Below are 22,722 nucleotides of genomic sequence, written 5' to 3' on the forward strand. Positions count from 1 at the left end.
AAGTAGAGAATTGGGAAGATGATGATGAGACAGGTACTTCCAAAAAGACTTCTTAAAAGAGAAAAGCACCCTCGTTTATTAGTATTGGGAATAAGGTATTTTGCAATCTTATTCTCCCTGATTTTCATCCTTAATGAATTTTTTTACTAATTGGTCCACATTTTTATAGGGCTCTAAGAAAAACACTAGTGATAGAAGTGATGATAAGATCAAACTTCCTCCAAAACCCCCCAAAAACCAAAGATCCAACCAAGGTAAGTTTTTCAAAAAGAATTATATTGATTTTTCAATCTCATTCTTTTCGATACTCATTTTGTATATACTAACCCTTTGATCCTCAACCCAAAAGGGAAAGATTTCAAAAGAAGTAGGTGGTTCTAATGAAGATATGTCAATTAGTTCTTCATGCAAACTAACTACTTTTGTGAAGTCAAAGAAAAGGGTATTTTCCTTTCAAAATTTCCTTTATTTATTTACTTAAAGTATATGATGGAAGCTTGCTTGTGGAGCTTCTATGGAGGCTGGATCTTTGAGCTTCAATGAGGTCCTTCAATGGTGATTTTACACCATGGAGATGCAGCGGAAGGCAAAGGAGAAGAGGAGAGGGGAGGCACCATCCACTAGGGAATAAGCCAAGGAAGAAGGAGCTTCACCACCAAGAATTGCCTTGGATAAGAAGCTTGAAGAGGATGCTTTAATGGAGGAAAAGAAAGAGAGAAGGGGGGAGCACGAAATTGAAGGAATAAAAGAGGGAGAGAAGTGGAACTTTAAAGTGTGTCTCATAAGACTTTCATTCATCAAAGTTACAACAAGTGTTACACATGCTTCTATTTATAGACTAGGTAGCTTCCTTGAGAAGCTTTCTTGAGAAAACTTCCTTGAGAAGCTTCTTTGAGAAAACTTCCTTGAGAAGCTTCTTGGACACTCACGACACTCTTGTTGTTAGTTCTAATGCCAAGAGCATTAATAAAGAATCAAATGGTAAGTAACTTCACCATTCTTTGGTAATTCAATTCTTGAAATGACTTAACTAGTCCTAACATTTTTACTCATCGGTTTTAGACCCTAAAATGCCTATTTCGACACTAGAGGTGAGGAAGGCAACAAAGAAGAATGATGAAGAAGAGAAAGATGATGCTCAAAGCCATAATGAATCATCTCCATCGAAACAACAATCTCAACAAGAACCAATTATTGAAGAAAATGTGACACCCTCTACCCCGAGATATATGTAAAAAAATAAAATATATAAAAATATATTGGCAAACAAATTCACGTGGATAAAAGGTTCACATTCACTTCACTATTACCAAATAAAGCTTATTAAAAATATATTCGGCTCAAAACAAGGCCGTCAAAATTTACAAAAAAAAATATTTTGTTAAATCAGTGAGGTAAAATAAAATAGACTAACATCATGCAATTAATATAGAAACTTATGCCCCTAATGTCACATCTTATCAGAGCATTGTGTTCCGACGTCCTTTAGCACAAGATTCCTTAAAGCAATTCAGCTAGTCATCTGCTCCCCCGAACACAAAGTTCAAGATCATCATAGGATCCAAACACAAACAACACACAGGGAGTAAGTTATCTCATTCCTAACTAATGGAGAGAAACAAGATAACATGTAGGTATAAATATCATATAAACAAAATAAAACTTACTTAAACATAGCTCACGTCATTTCACCATTTTGTCGCCCAACATCACATCACAACACAACACATTTCATTCATTTTCACAACATTCACGTACTCAAGGATCAAAACACAATGTCATCAAGTCAATCAATATCGATCAATACACAAGCGTTATGCAACATATATACTAAGACTCAATCCTATATGCAATGTGGTACCATGTCAGTGAAAAACCACGTCGGGCGCCTAAGAGTACATGACAAGGCAAACCACACACTAGTAATTCAAGTCACTCTCACTAGGTAAAATCATAAGGAGACCAGTCAGGGTCACGCTGTTTTGCGAGAATGCTCTAACCATATGGGATGAACATAGGCTTAAAGGAGCACTCAAATCGGGTGTATTTAACCCCAAGGCCTACACTCCGAAGAGTCCGTCAAGACCTCTCCCTCCTGATTCAGGTCCAATCCAAAAAATATTTTAGCACACAGACTCTATCTATGAACTATGCAAAACACATGACGCCTCAATTGTTATCAAAATAGTTTTAACTCATCGCCCTTAAAGGGTCTTAGCTTTAACTCGTCGCCCTTAAAAGGTCTTAGCACTAACTCGTCACCCTTAAAGGGACTTAGCATTAACCCGTCGCCCTTAAAGAGACTTAGCATTAACTCGTCGCCCTTAAAGGGTCTTATAGTCATGTGATTGTTCAATTCATAGTTCATAACTCAATGCACACAACATCTCAATCACATGCATACTCAATTTATCACATACACTCAATCTCAATCATAATGGTATAATCTCAATTTAACACGTTATCACACTTCATGAATCATATACACTTACCTATGAACCATGCAATACACACAACTACTTAATTGTTTTCAAAATCATTTTAACTCGCCGGGTTCCCACAGTGGATCCCATCACAATACTCGTCGCCCTTAAAGGGTCTTACAAGTGTGTGATTGTACAGTTCATAGCTCACATCTCAATACACATGTACTTCACCATTCATCATAGATTCAATTTATCACATACTCACAATTTGAATCACCATTTCATAATCTCAATATAACAATTTATACAAAAGGTTTATCACAACATGGGGAGTATAACCCCTCAAATAATTTCACACAATTATATCAAAATCAATTAATCTAAATCATAGGTATAAAAATAAAAACACCAATAACACTCAATTTTATCAACCAATTTGTATCAGGACATGAATATTGTATTTATAATCATAAAGGAAAAAATTATAATTCAATAAAAATCCCAAAATAAACCCAATTTAATCCTCTAAAGATCCTTACACATGTGCATTCTAATCCCCAATTGCGATAAACTCATCCCTTACCTCTGAGCGGGCTCACATGTGTTCCGGCAGCAATAGTGGCATCTCTAGCAATTTCCTGAGATTCCTCAATTTTTTCCTCTGATTGCTCTGATAGAGTTCCCAAATGTTAGAGATAAGGAGAAGGGATTGAAGCATTCATTTTGTACTGTCTTCGTGCGATTCTATTTCCTCTTCATAGATATTACACACAAATCCCAATGTTAATGATGTGCGGAATTGAGTCCCGAACCACATATCAAAATTTCACGACAATCCAACAGTCAACGAGTTCGAGATCATAGTTTTACCGAGACAGTTTTGGGTTAATGCGGGGAAAGAAAAGGCTACAATACGAAGTGTATTTCTCTCATGTGCGACATGATATCGAAATTCCCAATGGTGAGAATGTTTGGAAATGAATTTTGAACCTGGTGCTAAAATTTCACGACGATCCAACGGTGAATGAGTCTGAGATCATCATTTTTCTAGAATAGATTTGGCAGTATGCGGGAAAAAGAGAGGGTTTTGGGAGGAAGAGAAGGGAAAACGAAATTGAGAGGAAGAGGAGGCATCATCAATGTGAGAACTGTCCTAATTCTATTTATAGCTAGGGTACTCACAACCAATTATTTGCTCTATTTATTTATTTGCATTATTTTATAGGAAGAAACTCTATTTTATTTCCTATCAAATGAACAAATCAAATATCTTTTTATTTTCTCTCAAACCATTATTTTAATACACTTATTTCTCTTTATTTATTTAATTACAAAAATCTTATCATCATTTTTTTTAAAACTCTATTTATTTTAAATGAAAAGTCTTTATAATTTAATTCACAAAAAATGGGATGTTACATAAAACATCGTGGAGATAGATTCTAACATGAACAATCCTCCTAGCCCCATCATCAAAAAAGAAACACATGTTGAAGACAAAGTTGTTCAACCCAAATAAGAGGAACCTTTGAATACAAATGCACTCATAGTGATTGTTCTTGTTCTTCCTATCGAAACAACTAAGTCTTCAAAGCTTACACCTGAAAAAGGTTGGTGCATTTTCCATTTTTCTTGATAATTTCCTAAAATAGATTTATCATTTTGTCTAACATTTCTCAATTTTTCATTAGGCACTAAAAAGCTGATAGCATCAAACCAGGAAGTTCAACAATTAGGATTGGTACTTGCTACTTTTGTGGCTTTACAACAATCCATAAACCCCAAGTGTTAACATTGAAGCTCCACAAGTAGATCCAAATACAATGGATCCATTCATTTTTTCCGTCATTGATGTTTAGTCTTCAAATTAAATGCCTTCAAAAGCTTCTGAATCGAGTCACAACAAACCTTTTACCTATTTTGATGAGGCTATGGCTCGTTCCCAAAATCTTACTTTCGATCAAAACCTTGAAAACGCCCTTTCAAATTAAGACTGTAATGGACAACTTCAATAAACAATCAATGAGGTTTCTAAATTTGATGATCTATTAGTTGATGAGTTGCATGAGGAAATGTAGTCATTCCTTATTATTTTCAACAATACTTTTGAGGCCCACCAACTTTGTGACCAACAAGCTACTGACATAGCTGAAATTGAATCTTCAATAGAGCAAGATCGAACAAAGAGCTCGAGAAGGATTTCAGAGAGCCAAAGAGAATATTATGTTGATACAAGGACTGATAGAAAAAAAAACTAAAAAATCTAAACAAGATTTGATCAAACAAGAAGAAGAGCTCTTGGCAAAGCCTAGTCCCATCCAGGATGAACTTCAAACAATTCATGAAAAAAAATTTGAGCTTCGAGCAACTAGAGATCAATGTAAAGAATAAATATTTTCTTTACTCTTCTGCCAAAACAATTGTGCAAGAATTGAAGGGTCTTCTCGAGAAGCGAACGCAACTCAAGTTTCCTCGGATGGAATCTATGAATACATTATCCACGTGGATCGAAACGTTCAATGAAATGAAAATGAGTTATTGCATTAAATTTGCATAATCTTCATTAGTTGTAGAATCTTGAAATGATTTGTTTATTATTTTATTTGGGGACAATTTTGTTCATGTAATTTCTTTCCTAAACATTTGCACTTTAATTTCTAGGTTACAAGAAATTTTACTTAAGTTATTATTGGCTTATAATTCTTTAGATACTTTCTGTTTATATAACCAATATAATTTTCAATATTTACTTCACAAATTGCATAAGCATTTCCTAGAAAACCCTCTCGATAACATAAGGTCCATCCTGTTGGATCGAGTGACCTCAGAATAATTAAGAAGGAGAGGTTGAATTAATTATTCCTAAACCATTACCAATTAAAAAATTACTCTTTTAAGGCTTTTACTAAATTGTTAAGAGAATGAGGAGTAGAAGAGAATCTTAACAGAAATTAAAAGCGGAAATTAAATGCACAACCGAAAGTAAAAGAGTAGGGAAGAAGGAAACAAACACACAAGAGTTTTTATACTGGTTCGACAACAACCCGTGCCTACATCCAATCCCCAAGTGACCTGCGATCCTTGAGATTTCTTTCAACCTTGTAAAAATCCTTTTACAAGCAAAGATCCACAAGGGATGTACCCTCCCTTGTTCTCTTTGAACCTAGTGGATGTACCCTCCACTAGAACTGATCCACAAGAGATGTACCCTCTCTTGTTCTTAGTCAAACCCAAGTAGATGTACCCTCTACTTGTACCACAAAGGATGTACCCTCCAATGTGTTAAGACAAAGATCTCAGGCTGTTAAACCTTTGATACTTTGTGAATGGGGATACAAAAGAATTCTCAGGCGGTTAGTCCTTTGAACATTTTTGTATTAGGGAATGGGAAGAATCAAAAGAATTCTCAGACTGTGTCATTTTGAATTCTTTCACAAGGGAGAAGGGAGACACAAAAGAATTTAGGCGGTTAGTCCTTTATTCTTTTGGAAAAGGGAGAAGAGAGACACAAAAAGAATTCAGGCGGTTAGTCCTTGACGAATTCTTTTGGGCAAAGGGAGAAGAGAATGAAAAGATGAATAGCACAAGTTTTCAAGGTTTGGAAAACCAGAAAACTTCAGAAAGCTTTTGGTACAAAGAAGAAGAACAAGTTCAAAGAGATTCAAGGCTTGTAAAATATTGATTGAATAAGTGTGAAAGAATGAATTGATTTTTAAAAAATGCAAAACAAAGCCTTGCTTTATAGACTCTTCATGTCTGGTCAAGACAACCATTTAGAAGAGTTGTAACTTTTAGAAAAACTTAAAACCAATTTGAAAAAGTCAAAAACCTTTTGAAGAGTTACATCTTTTGATTTATCAGAAACAATCACTAGTAATCGATTACCAAATAAGTGTAATCAATTTCACAAAGCTTTTGTGTGAAAGGATGTGACTCTTCACATTTGAATTTGAATTTTAACGTTCAAAGATACTGGTAATCGATTACCAAAACATTGTAATCGATTAGAGCTTTTTGAAAATAATTGGAACATTGTAAATTCAATTTGAAAACTTTTTCAAAACAATTTTGCTATTGGTAATCGATTACAACAATCTGGTAATCAATTACTAGAGAGTAAAAACTCTTTGGTAAAAGGTTTTGTCAAAAATTCATGTGCTATTCAAAGTTTTGAAAAACTTTTTAATACTTATCTTGATTGAGTCTTCTCTTCATCCTTGAATCTTGAGTCTTGAATCTTGATCTTGATTCTTGAGATCTTGAACCTTGAATCTTGATTCTTGTTTCTAGACTTTCTTCTTGAGTCTTTAATTCTTCTTGATTCTTATCTTGAACTCTTGAATTGTTCTTGATTCACTTGAGTTGTTCTTTGATTGATCTTTGAGTCACTTGAGTTGTTCTTTGATTGACCTTTGAGCTTTTTGTCATCACCTTTGTCATCATCTTTTGTTATCATCATTGTTATCATCAAGACACCTTTGAATCACCTTGGATTCACCATGAAGCTTTGCTTCTACAATCTCCCCCTTTTTGATGATGACAACTTCCTAAATCAAGAAACACACACACACTTTTTTCTAGTCGATCACTCTCATAAGTTCTCCCCCTTTGTTTTTGAATTTATGCTTATCTTAAAATTAAATTGATTACTCATGTGAGTTCTTGATTTAATCCCATTTGTCTCCCCCTTTGGCATCAACAAAAAGCCAAAGTGCGTATCAAACTTAAATATGCAAATATAACTAAACATTTATACAACATTCATGAAAAACCATCAATCAAATCATGAAGTAAAAACCATGAAGCAACAATCATAAATAGATTAACTATGAAATCCACATAGTCAAATAACATACTTGTTCAACCATACCATGCAAATAAGGAAATAGTAAATTGTTTAAATACCATAATAATATAGAGATTTATTTTGATAAATCACTGACATCTATTAGTCCTAATTCTCTTCTAATGTTATAGAAGGTATCTTTACTTAGTGGTTTTGTAAAGATGTCTGCAAGTTGATTTTTAGTATCTACAAAATCTAAAACAACATCACCTTTTAGAACATGATCTCTAATAAAATGATGCCTAATTTCTATATGCTTGGTTCTAGAATGAAGAACTGGATTTTTAGATATGTTTATGGCACTTGTGTTGTCACATTTTATGGGAATGTGATCTAATACTATTCCATAGTCAGATAGTTGTTGTTTCATCCACAAAATTTGTGCACAACAACTACCAGCTGAAATGTATTCTGCTTCTGTTGTGGATAATGCTACACTATTTTGTTTCTTGCTATTCCAAGAAACAAGTGCAGACCCTATGAATTGACATGTACCACTAGTACTCTTCCTATCTGTTTTTGATCCAGCAAAATCTGAATCTGAGTATCCTACTAGGTTGCATAAAGAATTCTTAGGATACCATAATCCTAAACTAATTGTTCCTAATAAATATCTTATAATTCTTTTTACTGCCATTAAATGTGAAACTTTGGATTTGATTGAAATCTTGCACACATGCATACACTAAACATAATGTCTGGCCTACTTGCAGATAAGTAAAGTAGAGATCCGATCATACCTCTGTATTGCTTTGGATCAACAGGTTGACCGGATTCATCTTTGTCAAGATAACAACTTGTATTCATAGGGGTAGCCAAGTGTTTTGAGTTTTCCATTCCAAATCTCTTAATGAGTTCTTTGCAATATTTTGCTTGATTGACGAAGATCCCATCATTTGTTTGTTTGATTTGTAGTCCAAGAAAGTAATTTAACTCACCTATCATGGACATCTCAAACTCACTTTACATATTAATAGAAAACTCCTTGCACAAAGATTCATTAGTAGATCCAAAAATTATATCATCAACATAAATTTGTACTAACAAGATATCATTATCCTTCCTTTTTATGAATAAGGTAGTATCTACTTTCCCTCTAGTAAAATTCTTTTCTAATAGGAATTTACTTAATCTTTCATACCAAGCCCTAGGTGCTTGTTTTAGGCCATAAAGTGCCTTCTTTAATCTATAGACATGGTCTAGTTTTTGTGAATCTTCAAATCCAGGAGGTTGTTCCATATATACCTCCTCCTGAATTAGACCATTTAAGAAAGCACTTTTGACATCCATTTGATATAGTTTAAAATTCATAATAGATGCATATGCTAATAACATCCTAATGGCTTCTAATCTAGCTACAGGTGCAAAAGTTTCTTCATAGTCTATACCTTCTTCTTGGTTATATCCTTTTTCTACAAGTCTAGCTTTATTCCTAATTACTATACCATTTTCATCCAATTTATTTCTAAATACCCATTTAGTTCCTATGATTGGATAATCTAAAGGTTTTTCTACTAATTCCCATAAATCATTTCTTTCAAATTGATTTAATTCTTCTTGCATAACTACTATCCAACGGTCATCTATAATAGCTTCTTTAAAGTTTTTAGGTTCTATTAATGAAACAAATGCCATATTATTGCATAAATCTTTTAGAGAGTGTCTAGTTGTTACCCCTTTTGAGATATCACCGATGATGTTGTCAAGAGGATGATTTCTTGAAGTTTTCCATTCTTTAGGAAGATTATCATTTTCTTGTGCTGTGTCATCTTGATCATCCTTGTCTTCATCATCTCTCTTTCTTTTCAGATTTCTTTCTACATTTTGAGTATCTTCCAAAGTATCTGCAATATCATCAACAAACTCCTTTCTTGGGGAGGTAATATTAGTTTCATCAAAAGTAACATGTATTGATTCCTTAATTGTCATAGTTCTTTTGTTGTATATTCTAAATGCTTTACTATGTAAGGAATACCCAAGGAAGATACCCTCATCTGCCTTGGCATCAAACTTTCCTAGACTTTCTTTACCATTGTTTAGAACAAAACATTTACATCCAAAAACATGTAAATGTGCAATGTTTGGTTTTCTATTGTTGAAAAGTTCATATGGGGTTTTCTTAAGAATAGGTCTAATTAAGGCTCTGTTCATAATATAACATGCGGTGTTAACTGCTTCTGCCCAAAAGTATTTTGGAAGAGGTGTGTCATTTAAAAGAGTTCTAGCAATTTCTTCTAGGGCTCTATTTTTTCTTTCTACTACTCCATTTTGTTGGGGTGTCCTTGGTGCAGAAAAGTTATGTTCTATGCCATACTCATCACAAAACATTTCAAAATCATTGTTTTCAAATTCACCTCCATGATCACTTCTGATGGAGATAATTTTGAGATTCTTTTTGTTTTGAATGACTTCGGCAAGTCTTCTAAATGCATGAAATGCATCATTCTTATGAGTAAGAAATAAAGTCCAAGTATATCTAGAATAATCATCAACAATTACTAATGCATAGTAACTTCCACCAAAACTCATGACCCTAGATGGTCCAAACAAATCCATGTGTAATAATTGCAATGGTTGAGTGGTAGAAACAATATTTTTAGATTTAAAGGATACTTTTGTTTGTTTACCATTTTGGCATGCATCACATAACTTATCTTTTTCAAATTTTAATCTAGGAAATCCAATAACTAGATCTTTTGAAATTAATCTATTTAGATGATCCATGTTAATATGAGCAATTCTCTTATGCCATAACCATGGATCACAATCTTTACTTAAAAAGAATCTATCATTTACAGATTTTTGTTTTAGATCAATCATGTAAACATTATTTTCTCTAAAACCTATATGTTCAATATCTTTGTCATGCTCATGCTTAATCACGCATTTTTCAGAATCAAAAGATACTTTATATCCTTTATCACATAATTGACTAACACTTAATAAACTATGCTTCAAACCTTCTACAAGCAACACATTTTCAATAGGAGTAGAAGAACTCGTACCTATTTTACCGACTCCAATAATTTTACCCTTGTTGTTGTCTCCGTATGTAACATGTCCACTTTTCTTGGGGAAAATAGTTGTGAATTTGGATACGTCACCCGTCATGTGCTTGGAACAAGCACTGTCTATGTACCATTTCTTCCTTACAGAATCTTCTTTGTTATTCTCATCAGATTTTGTCATCAGACACAAATTGACTTGGTCTTCATCATGATCTTTGAGTAACCTGTTCCTGAAAATACTTTTGAAAGACAAAGAATCTAAAGAGGCCATTAATCTTGAAGTTGTTAGACTTTCAACAAGAAACCTGCTCTGATACCACTTGTTGGATCGAGTGGCCTCAGAATAATTAAGAAGCGGAGGTTGAATTAATTATTCCTAAACCTTTAACAATTAAAAAATTACTCTTTTAAGGCTTTTACTAAATTGTTAAGAGAATGAGGAGTAGAAGAGAATCTTAACAGAAATTAAAAGTGGAAATTAAATGCACAGCGGAAAGTAAAAGAGTAGGGAAGAAGGAAACAAACACACAAGAGTTTTTATACTGGTTCGGCAACAACCCGTGCCTACATCCAATCCCCAAGTGACCTGCGATCCTTGAGATTTCTTTCAACCTTGTAAAAATCCTTTTACAAGCAAAGATCCACAAGGGATGTACCCTCCCTTGTTCTCTTTGAACCTAGTAGATGTACCCTCCACTAGAACTGATCCACAAGAGATGTACCCTCTCTTGTTCTCAGTCAAACCCAAGTAGATGTACCCTCTACTTGTACCACAAAGGATGTACCCTCCAATGTGTTAAGACAAAGATCTCAGGCTGTTAAACCTTTGATACTTTGTGAATGGGGATACAAAAGAATTCTCAGGCGGTTAGTCCTTTGAACACTTTTGTATTAGGGAATGGGAAGAATCAAAAGAATTCTCAGACTATGTCGTTTTGAATTCTTTGACAAGGGAGAAGGGAGACACAAAAGAATTCAGGCGGTTAGTCCTTTGTTCTTTTGGAAAAGGGAGAAGAGAGACACAAAAAGAATTCAGGCGGTTAGTCCTTGACGAATTCTTTTGGGCAAAGGGAGAAGAGAATGAAAAGATTAATAGCACAAGTTTTCAAGTTTTGGAAAACCAGAAAACTTCAAAAAGCTTTTCGTACAAAGAAGAAGAACAAGTTCAAAGAGATTCAAGGCTTGTAAAAGATTGATTGAATAAGTGTGAAAGAATGAATTGATTTTTAAAAAATGCAAAACAAAGTCTTGCTTTTATAGACTCTTCATGTCTGGTTAAGACAACCATTTAGAAGAGTTATAACTTTTAGAAAAACTTAAAACCAATTTGAAAAAGTCAAAAACCTTTTGAAGAGTTACATCTTTAGATTTATCAGAAACAGTCACTAGTAATCGATTACCAAATAAGTGTAATCGATTACACAAAGCTTTTGTGTGAAAGGATGTGACTCTTCACATTTGAATTTGAATTTCAACGTTCAAAGATACTGGTAATCGATTACCAAAACTTTGTAATTGATTACAACTTTTTGAAAATAATTGGAACATTGTAAATTCAATTTGAAAACTTTTTCAAAACAATTTTGCTACTGGTAATCGATTACAACAATCTGGTAATCGATTACCAGAGAGTAAAAACTCTTTGGTAAAAGGTTTTGTAGAAAATTCATGTGCTATTCAAAGGTTTGAAAAACTTTTTAATACTTATCTTGATTGAGTCTTCTCTTCATCCTTGAATCTTGATCTTGATTCTTGAGATCTTGAACCTTGAATCTTGATTCTTGTCTCTAGACTTTCTTCTTGAGTCTTGAATTCTTCATGATTCTTATCTTGAACTCTTGAATTGTTCTTGATTCACTTGATTTGTTCTTTGATTGATCTTTGAGTCACTTGAGTTGTTCTTTGATTGCCCTTTGAGCTTTTTGTCATCACCTTTGTCATCATCCTTTGTTATCATCAAAACACCTTTGAATTACCTTGGATTCACCATGAAGTTTTGCTTCTACACATCCCAAATTGATGACCATTTACCAGACCTTAGATTTTTTTATCCACGGATAATACTACTTTCCAAATCAGATCTCCAACTCAAAAGGATTTTATCTTAACCTTTCTATTATAATGCTCAACAACTTTTTCTTTTTAATGAATAATATTTTCTAAGGCAATCAATATTTCTTTATCTAATAAATTCAATTCATCATACATCATATTTAAATAATCTTGGACAGGAATTTCACATTGCCCTTGTAATCGAATTGAATTCAAATTAATTTCGATTGACAATACTTCTTCATGTCCATATACTAATTTAAAAGGAGTCACCCTTGATGCCCCCTTGGGTGAATTTTGATAAGCCCAAAGTGTTAGGTTTGGACGACCACTTTTCACGTCTACCTTGATTTTTGATAATTAACAATAAGTATAAATTATTGACGTTTTAATGAGTTTATGACAAGTGCACAAGATCAATGTTATTAAAGGATTTAACTATAATCTATATGTATGGTTCATACTCAAATAGGTTAATGCTTTGTTATATATTAACTAAGGTCCAAAGTGCTAAAACTAAGAGCATTCATTCATGATAAAAACCAATGTTATACACTGTGTACCATTACCACACGCATTCAATTAGTATGAGACTCTTACACTAGTTCAAAAATGATTAGCACAGTCTGAAAAAGCCATGATAGCCGAAAAAGGAAATGCATGCATTCTCTCTCTTTAATTTTAAGTTTTCCTCTCTTTATTTGAATTGCTAACATTTTAATTTAAGGAAAATACATAATAGAAGAAAATAGAAGGTCTACATAGAATATTTATCATGGGTCACTTTCATCAAATACAAGAAGCACATGTAGTATTCTGTACTATTGCTCATTTCCTCGCAAATCAAGGCATGCCATGTAGCCTAATCTTTTATGTGTGACATACTGGTCTTTTAAAGGAATTGACATTGATCCCGTAATAGAACTTTCACTGAAGTCTATAAAAGTCAGTTTCTACCTAAAAAGACGACGACAGAAAATCATTATGAGAAAAAGAGAATATCTCTGAAGCAAAACTCTATTGAAATCACTAGGTGATTGATTTAATGCTTTCATTTGTTTAACCTTTTCCAAGCAAAGTTATCTTGTAATTGAGTTTTACTGTATATTCACTCATTGAGTGTTATTGAATACTTGTATTCATTCAGACTACTATTTGTGAAAGTCGGGAATGACTTAGTGTTAAACAATACTTGGGTTTCTTAGATTCAGGGAGAGTCTAACACAGTGTCAGAAGTGGTATTAAGAATACTTGTATAGTTAGGAGTGGCAGGACAAAATACTTGTATTTGTAATCAAGTTTTGATTAGTGAAACCATTTACTGTTGTCTAAAGGAGAACTGGACGTAGCTTAGTTTGAGTGAACTAGATAAATCAAGTGTTTCTACTTCTCTCCTTAATGATTTATTAAGCATTCTCTTAACATTCTTTTCATACCAAGTATTTGCTTGAAAGACTATTTTAAAGACTCTATCTTATTCAGTCACTGGATGATCAAACTTGTCTTTACTAAAATTTGTTTTCTTTTCAATGGACAACTTATCATACATATTAGTCTATATCAGTGATAAAAGTTTTGAAAGATTATTATCTTTTATTAATACACTATTCAACCCCCTTCTAGTGTGATTGTTGTTATTTCACAAAGGACTTGATTTAGAGTTTCGTGCCAACTTCTAGGTGTTTGACTGATATGTTTCTTAATCAAACTAATAAGAATTTTGTTAATGGTTTCCACCTGACTATTAGCCTGTGCATAATAAAGGGTAGATGTTAATAGTTTTATATTTTGGGAATTAGCAAATTGAACCATCTTCCTTCTAGTAAATACAATTCCTTGATATGTAGTAAGGGTCTCTGGAATACCAAATCAAGATATAATATTTTGTTCAATAAAGTTTATTATATCACCTTGATTAACATCCTTAAGAGGGATAGCTTTTACCCACTTTTTAAAATAATCTATTGCAACTAAAATATATCTATGCCCTTTAGATGAAGGTGGATCTATTTGACCTATTAAATCCAAAGCCCATCCTCGAAAAGGCCAAGGTTTTGCTACATAATGTAATTCACTTGTTGGTACTTGTTGAATTGGACCATGTTTTTTACAATTGTCATAAGACTTGGCATAATTTATACAATCTTTAAGAATAGTTGGCCAATAGTACCCTTGTCAAAATAACACCCATTTCATTTTTTCACCAGTTTTGTTAGAACCACAAATCCCTTCATGGGTTTCTGCCAATGCTATATATGCTTTTGATTCTCCCAAACATTTTAATAAAACTCCATCACATAATTCACAACTTTATATTTTGTTTTTTCAATCTGCATGTGAACTAGGATTTTGAAGATAATTAACCAAAGATTTTCGCCAATCAAGAGGTGATAATGCATTTATAGTTAGAATTTCAAATTCTTTTGGTAATATTTCTTTTATAGTATTTAAAGATTCGAAATTTCTCTCTTAACTTATAACCAGGAGCAATTTGTGCTGAGTCATTTGCTTCTTTATTCTCCTCTTGATACACATGTTCAAGTTCGACATCATTGAATTTTCTTAACAATCTAGTTGCTCGAGATAAATACCTTAGTAAATTACTTTGATACATTTATATTTTTGATTTAATTAATTAATCACTAATTTTAAATCTCCCCTTATCAAAAACATGTTTTACACTTAAGTCTATTAGAGTTTCTAAACTGGTTAGCAATGCTTCATACTTTGTTTCATTATTTGAACATGCAGGTCTAATTTCAAATAAAATTATCAAAGGCATATTATTCAAAGATATTATAACAATACCTATTCTAGAACCATGTACATGTTTAGAACCATTGAAATATAACACCCAAGGTTTTATTCCTACAAAGCATTCTAAAATTTCTACATGAGTATGATCAGCCAAAAAGTTTGCTACAATTTGTCCCTTCGTAGCTTTTAGTGGTAAAAAATTTAAAGAAAATTCAATTAATATAAGAGCCCATTTACCTATTCTATTATGTAATATAGACTTATATAACATAAACTTTATAACATTATTGTCAGATAAAACTTGAACATCAGAAGGTCTTATATAATACTTAAGTTTAGTATAAGAGTAATACAAACACAAACATAATTTTTCAATAGGACTATATCTAGTTTCAATATCATTCAGAATTTGACTAAGATAATAAATAGCACATTCTATGTCATTTTCACCTTCTTACACTAGCATGCTTACAGTGATCAAATCTGATGTTGAAATGTACAACTTAAGATCCCTTCCTTCCACAGAAGGCTATTAACGTTTTAATTATGATAGGATTTATGTCGCCAAGTATAACCAAATCCCAATTGTAGTACTGAATTGAAGCTCAAGTCATCTCCCAAGGGAATAGTGCAAGGATAAATATTCAAATTAAAACCTTTCGGATAGAGATATTTTGTGTTTTTATATTTTAAACTTCCTAAAACTAAAACTAATCAAAATAGAAAATAAAAGATATATTTTTCTAAAGAGATTAATGTGCTGAAAATTTAACAACAAGAATTAAAAGGAACTATAAGAAGTTACTTGTTGATGCGATAATAATTGTAGACAGAAACAATAACGTTGATATGCTAAGATTGTATTCAAAATCCCCTTATTTGCTACAATTCCTCACACTTTTATGTCATTATATCATTCATTCCAAATTCACTAATGTATTTTATCCCTAATCTCTTAGGTGATAGACCTTAAATCACTTGCCTTGATTCTCAATCCCTTAGCAAACCAACATAAGCAATTTGCATTATCGTTTGGGAATTAGTGATGCTTAACCTAGATTATTTTATCCCTAGAGATGACCCCAATTAAGTATTCGATTCAGTTCAGGTTTCAATGAGACTCGCCAAAGTGCATGTCGATTCCTATAATCATCTATGACGTGCACAAGCTCACAAAGCATTAAGTATAGAAGGTGAATAATGAACTCAAAAAATATATTAATGTGAAAAAATTAAATCAAATAGGGTTCAATCCTTTCCTCTCTTAGCTAAGAAATAAACTAGCCACTCATGAAAAATAAGAAGAGAGGAAAAGAGGGTTTTCCACTAAAGGATGGTGTGTACAAGTGTTTGTTTGTTGTTGCCTATGCCTCTCTATTTATAGAATCATAGATGTTTTTAATAGAGGAAAATAATCTTCTTAATTTACAAAATAATATAATCTATACAGGGAAATTATCTCTTCAGCTAATATAATATGTTTTAATTGTTGAAATTATCTTCCAAGTGATTTTCTTCATTTATCTTCGAGCTATATCTACATAACTATCTTTGTTTTGAATTAATTCAGTTTTTAGATGCACTGCTTGGCACGCTCCTCGCTTAAACAATATATCTTCTGTAAAATTTCATCTTCTCTGTTTGAGATGGCTTGAGTGGCTTATACCTCACTTAAGCGAGACTACCTTGTAAAGTTTCCCTATTTCTCTGTAAAAACTCACAAAATCATATTAAAAACTTCTAAAATCATAATTCCTATCCAAAATATATTAAAAACTAAAAACATAACAAATTTGATTCAAAATAAGGCCTAAAGTATATTAAAGTATCAAATAAACGTCTCAAATTGCATATAAAAATACGTTAAATTTGACATTTGTTAGAGGCATTAACACTAGTGGATTTGCAAGATAACTCTTTATGTCATCAAAAGTATCTTTGTTCTTCCCTTTGAAAATCAAGTTCACTCTTTAGTCTAAGTAACAAAGAAAACACCTTAGTTTTTTCTTGACAAATTAGAATTGAAGTTTCTAAGAAAAGTCACCTTACCTAGTAATGATTGAAGTTTCTTTTTATTCTTTGGATGGGAAGTGTCCAAAATGGCTTTTGCATTATTTTTATCTATTTCAATTCCCATTTGATGAATAATGAAACACAAGAATTCACCTACAAAAACAACAAAAGCACATTTCAAAGGATTCATTTTCAATCCATGTTTTCTCATTCTTCCGAATGACAATCTCAAATGCTCAACGTGATTACTTTTTTATTCAAATTTTTCAACTACATCATCAATATATACTTGCATAAATTTTCCTATCAAATCATGAAAAATTAAATTCATTTCCCTATGATAAATTTTCCAATCAAAGCAGTTTTCAATATGTCTTGTTCAATAATATATATTTGATTATACCCATCTAATAAACTCAAGATTTCATTTCCTACTACTAAGTCTACTAACATATCAACAACTGACATAGGATACTCATAGACATGGCAACGGGGCAGGGAGGGTGTCGCAACCTACCCTTCGGCGGGAGGGCGACGCGAGGGTTCACAGGTGCGTCTTCCATGGGAGGAAGATGCGCGGAGTCTCCACCAACGTTTATTCGAGGAAAACGTCAGAAAAACCAGAAAAAACGTGGTCTACGAACTTTAGGTGAAAGGTTCGGGAGTTGTATTTACGCACGGGGAAGGTATTAGCACCCCACGACAGCCTTTTAATCAAGTGTGCAAACATGACTTCAATTTGTTTTATTTTTCCCTTTTTTACGTTCTTATGTCTTTTTATGCCTTTTTGTATTTTTTTATTCTTTTGTGGTCGACAAGGGTGTTTCCCTTGCTCCTACGTATTCCTCAATTGTGATAAGAAAATCAGACCTACGTAGTTCTTTGAGAACTAAACGTTGGTTAAATTGTTTTTATCCTTTTTTTGCAAGATATATTTTGATTGAATGAAAGGTCATTTAAGGCGTTGGATCATTAAACGATCTTTCAATTCTTTTGAAAGGAGAGAAAACATTAAGACATTGGACCATTAATGATCTCTTGTTTTTTTTGGAAGAGGTGACAAAGCTACATGTTGTTTTTAGGCTTTTAAAAGTCCACGTTTAACCAATAAAAGCGAAAAAGACCATTTCAAGGCATTGGACCTTTAAAAATGGTTTTTAGGTGATGACAAAAGCTTGGTTTATGAGTTGATTTTAGCCTTAGTTTCACTTTGGTTATTAGTCAATTCGATTAAAAAAGAAAAATCCCAAAGAAAAACGTTCGATTGATTATTTTATCAAAAGATATTTTTTGATTATTATATTATTATTTTGCCTCTTTTTGGTTTTAAACGTGGTTACGACATGAAAGATCGGTCGGATTTTATTCTAACAGAAATTAAAAGATATTACAACTCAAATGATCGGTGGAAATTTATTTTATATTTTGATTAGGCGAGAAAATGACTTAAATAAATGACTAAAGCACGTCAAAAGGGGGTACGGAAAGCAAATGAAATAAAAATAAAAGCACGCGAAACAAGTGGAGACCACTAAGGGCACATAGAATGAATTGAAAGGTTCGATTTCGGGAACTTACCGGTTGAAGACCGAAGAACGATGAAGAACGAACGAAGAACGATGAAGAACGGTGGAAAACCTTCGCGAAATCGCCCACGAAAACGTCTCAAAAGCGCCTCGGCTTGGATTTTTTTCACGGAAACAATTTTTCTCACTAATTTTAAGTGATTCTCAGATACCAGGAGGGTTGAACGAATTTGTTCTGCCCTCCTTCCCCTATTTATAGGGGAAAAGAGGGAGGTGGTTGCCGCCCAGCTCGCCTAGGTGAGCTAGGTTGCTTCCACCAAAAGGCACCGCCTTCTGTTGGAAGATCCTGGAAGGCCCAAGTGGGCCTGATTGCTATTTGTACCCCTTGTTTACTAAATACACCCCCTCTGCCCTTTTTTTTGCTGATTCTTTTTCTGTAACATTACGAAACCTTACGAATTATGTAACGATACGTGTTTTCTTTTCGTAATGTCACGAAACCTTACGGATTACGCAATCGTCTCTTCTTTGGCTTCCGGAATGTTACGGAACTTTACGGATTGTGCATTAACACTTCCTTTTAACTCCCAACGTGTTGCAGAACTTCACGGATTGCCTAACGATGGGTGTCAAGTACCTCGAAGTGGTCAAACAAAGGTCGCATCCCAACAAACAGATGGTCCCCGGACAAAATTAGGGTATGACAGTTGCCCCTCTTTACTTGTCTTTTATTGGAGATAAAAGGGAAGTAAAGATAAGACACTAATTTCGTTCGAGCGGAACATCATTCGGCCGGTCAATCTCCCCGCCACCGGAACCTGCAAAAATTTTGAAAATGATCAGCACCGAACGACCAACATCATCCTGATACTGTCGAACTCGTTCTTCTCGATTGACGAAAGGCGCGGATGACCATAAGGTATCTCCGCATGTCATCGGGCTCGCCGCCTCTGGATGACGAAAGGTGCAGAATGACCATAATTTTTCTCTACGTGCCATCGGACACGATCGTATCTGGATGGCAAAAGGTGCAAAATGACCATAATTTGTCTCCATATGTCATCGGGCTCGCCGCCTCTGGATGACAAAAGGCGCAGAATAACCATAAGTTGTCTCTGCATGCCATCGGACACGATCGTATTTGGATGGCGAAAAGGTGTGCAGAATGACCATAATTTGTCTCCGCATGTCATCGGGCTCGCCGCCTCTGGATGACAAAAGGGCACAGAATGACCATAATTTGTCTTTGCATGCCATCATACACGATTATCTCCGAATGGCAAAAAGGTGTGCGGAATGACCATAATTTGTCTCCACATGTCATCGGGCTCACCGCCTCTGGATGATAAAAGGGCGCAGAATGACCATAATTTTTCTCTACGTGCCATCGGACACAATTGTCTCCGAATGGTGAAAAGATGTGCGGAATGACCATAATTTGTCTCTGCATGTCATCGGGCTCACCGCCTCTGGATGACAAAAGGGTGTAGAATGACCATAATTTGTCTCTGCATGCCATCAGACATGATTGTCTCCGAATGGGGAAAAGGTGTGCGGAATGACCATAATTTGTCTCCGCATGTCACATGACCTCATGGTCAGTATGACAGAGATTGTGGGGCGGCTGACAAGAGCGAGGCTCTTGCTCCTACGTATCCTTCATGAGGAACTCAGACCTACGTAGTTCTGGATAACTGTGAGACTAAAATAGTCTCGGTGTTTTCTTCACTAAAAATGCGGACATGCATTAGTAAAGAGACAAAACTTCCAATTGATCAGAGCAACATATGTTTTTCGGATGAAAAACAATGTGTCCACCAGGGAAGGAGAATATGCTGATAAGATTTTCTCATAACCATAAATGAGATTTTGGACGTTAGCATTTTGCTTCTAAATGACCATTTAGAGGAAACACTAGGTTCAACAAAAATAGAAGAAAATCACTCAAAGCGTATCAATCTCACATGGGTAAGTGTTTCATCCTAATTCCGAACCATAGATATGTCATGACTTGATTTTGCAAATCATTTCCTATCAAATCAAAGATTACATGTGTGATCATGGATCAATAGGACCTTTTCTTGGGAATGGTTTGTTTTTTGTGGGGAATTTGACTCTGAGTGTTTGGGCCTTTTCCTTTTTTGTTTTTGTTTAGTGTGAGGTGAACAAGCCACCGACGCATCGGATTTTGGTTGGCAATCAAAGGGAGAGGACCACTTTAGGTCGTGGTTTCCTTTCTTTTTTGTTTACTTGGTGACAATTCTGTATTGTCCAGATATTGTATGGTCCAAAGACCTTTCTGCATATTTCTTCTGTTTTCTTCCGATCCTTGATCGAGAATTTTCTTTCTCTTGTGTTTTTTTTTTTTTGCTTTCTCTCATTCTTTGATTGGGAATTTTCTCTTTTTTCTTTCTTCCGATTCTTTGATCGGGAACCTTCTTTTCTTTGTTTTCTTTCGAGGGCAAGGTTTATGGTAAGTTTGGGATTTTGGGCTCAAGGCTTCGGGGAAAAGGGGATGTCCCACCTTATTTCCATGATACACATGTAACAATGATGATTTGGAAATTTTATGCAAAACTAGTCATGCATGCACCCACGTGGACACTCAAGTGTCGAGTTTTTATGGTCATGTGATGCAAGGGCTCGTGATTCTTTTTCTCTATTTTAGTCAACCCAATGCTTCCAAAATATGTTCTTTTATCAATTCATGCATTCACCTGAGTCCATTTTGGGTGTTCGGGAAAATTTTCACAGCATTCACCTTTCAGGTGAATGCACATTTTTTTCAAAAAAAATTGGTATTGATCAGTGAATTTTTTTTTCAAAGAAAAGTTGGAAGTTATCTCTTTTCAAAAACATGTTGGTTTTTTTTAACTAGACAACTTATTATTGTTTTTTTCTTTTTCCTTCCTTTTTCTTTTTTTCCCTTATTAAGTTATTATCATTTGTTCATTTCCTTCTCCCCTTTTTTTTCTTTTTCTCTCTAAAAAGGTTGTGCAGACGAGGGCGCACACTACCTACTTACGTCTAACCACAAGGTAAACGACAAAACGCACGAAATGGGAAGTCGCGAAAAAAAAGGTGACAAAATAACTGAGAGCCATAACACCAAACAGAAACAACAAAAAAATAATAATAACAGCAACGTCAGTCATTTCTTCATCCATACGGGCCTCCTCTGCCTCACCGAGGGATCTTGCGGGCTCCTCCCCTGCCTGGGCCTCGGGCCAGTCCCTGGGCCATGTGACCTCAGCCCCAAACTGCTCTGGAGTAGGGCATGCAAAAGGAGCGAAACCCTGCCCCTGTTGACTGAGGCTGAACCAGTAGAGACACTCATGTATCTGTACCTACCCACGGTGGTTGGTTGCCTGCTGGCGAACCAAGTGTTGTAGATAACGTTCCATGCCTAGTGATCTAGCAGGGTCTGCCTGCCGAGGTGGTGGCGGTGTGTCTGCGGCTTGATGTGCATCACCCTGCGCCTGCCTAGGCGTGCAGTACTTCTCGATGAAGGCCCGGGTGATCGGCGGTCGGATCACCTTACTGGGGGTGACGGGAACCCCGAATGACTGGCAGAGGCCCATGATCAACGCCGAAAACCCCAGGGCCTTGTTAGACTTATCCGGGTCTAGAGGGTGCCTGGTGGGTGGCATACCTGCAAACAAATAGATGGTGTCAGCAATCACCTGGGCCACGTGGACGCTCATCCGTGTCAGGATGGCATACACCAACTGACACTTAGGCAGAGGGAGATCGGAGTTATGATCACTAGGCAGGACATTGCTAAGCAGCAGTGTCATCCACGTCTAGGTCAAAGTGGTCATGTTGGTGCGCATGATCCGCACCCGCCTCCCTGCAGCGGTCTAGGCGAAATCCTGCCCCGGTGTGCATAACAGCTGGGTAATGGCCTCATCGTCGAACCCATCGGCCCTGTTCCTCCTCTGGCCGAACTCACACTGCTGGCCTTCCTCCAAAACTAGCGGGTCACCCAGGAACTGGCTGAGGGCATCTGCATCAAAGGGAATCCACTGACCCCTCACCCATGAACGCATGTCTCCCACTCCCTCCTCTGTGGGCCAAGCATTAGCATTGAACTC

The sequence above is a fragment of the Glycine max genome, chromosome 14 (genome assembly GCF_000004515.6).
Source record: "Glycine max cultivar Williams 82 chromosome 14, Glycine_max_v4.0, whole genome shotgun sequence".
In the NCBI taxonomy this organism is placed as follows: Eukaryota; Viridiplantae; Streptophyta; class Magnoliopsida; order Fabales; family Fabaceae; genus Glycine; species Glycine max.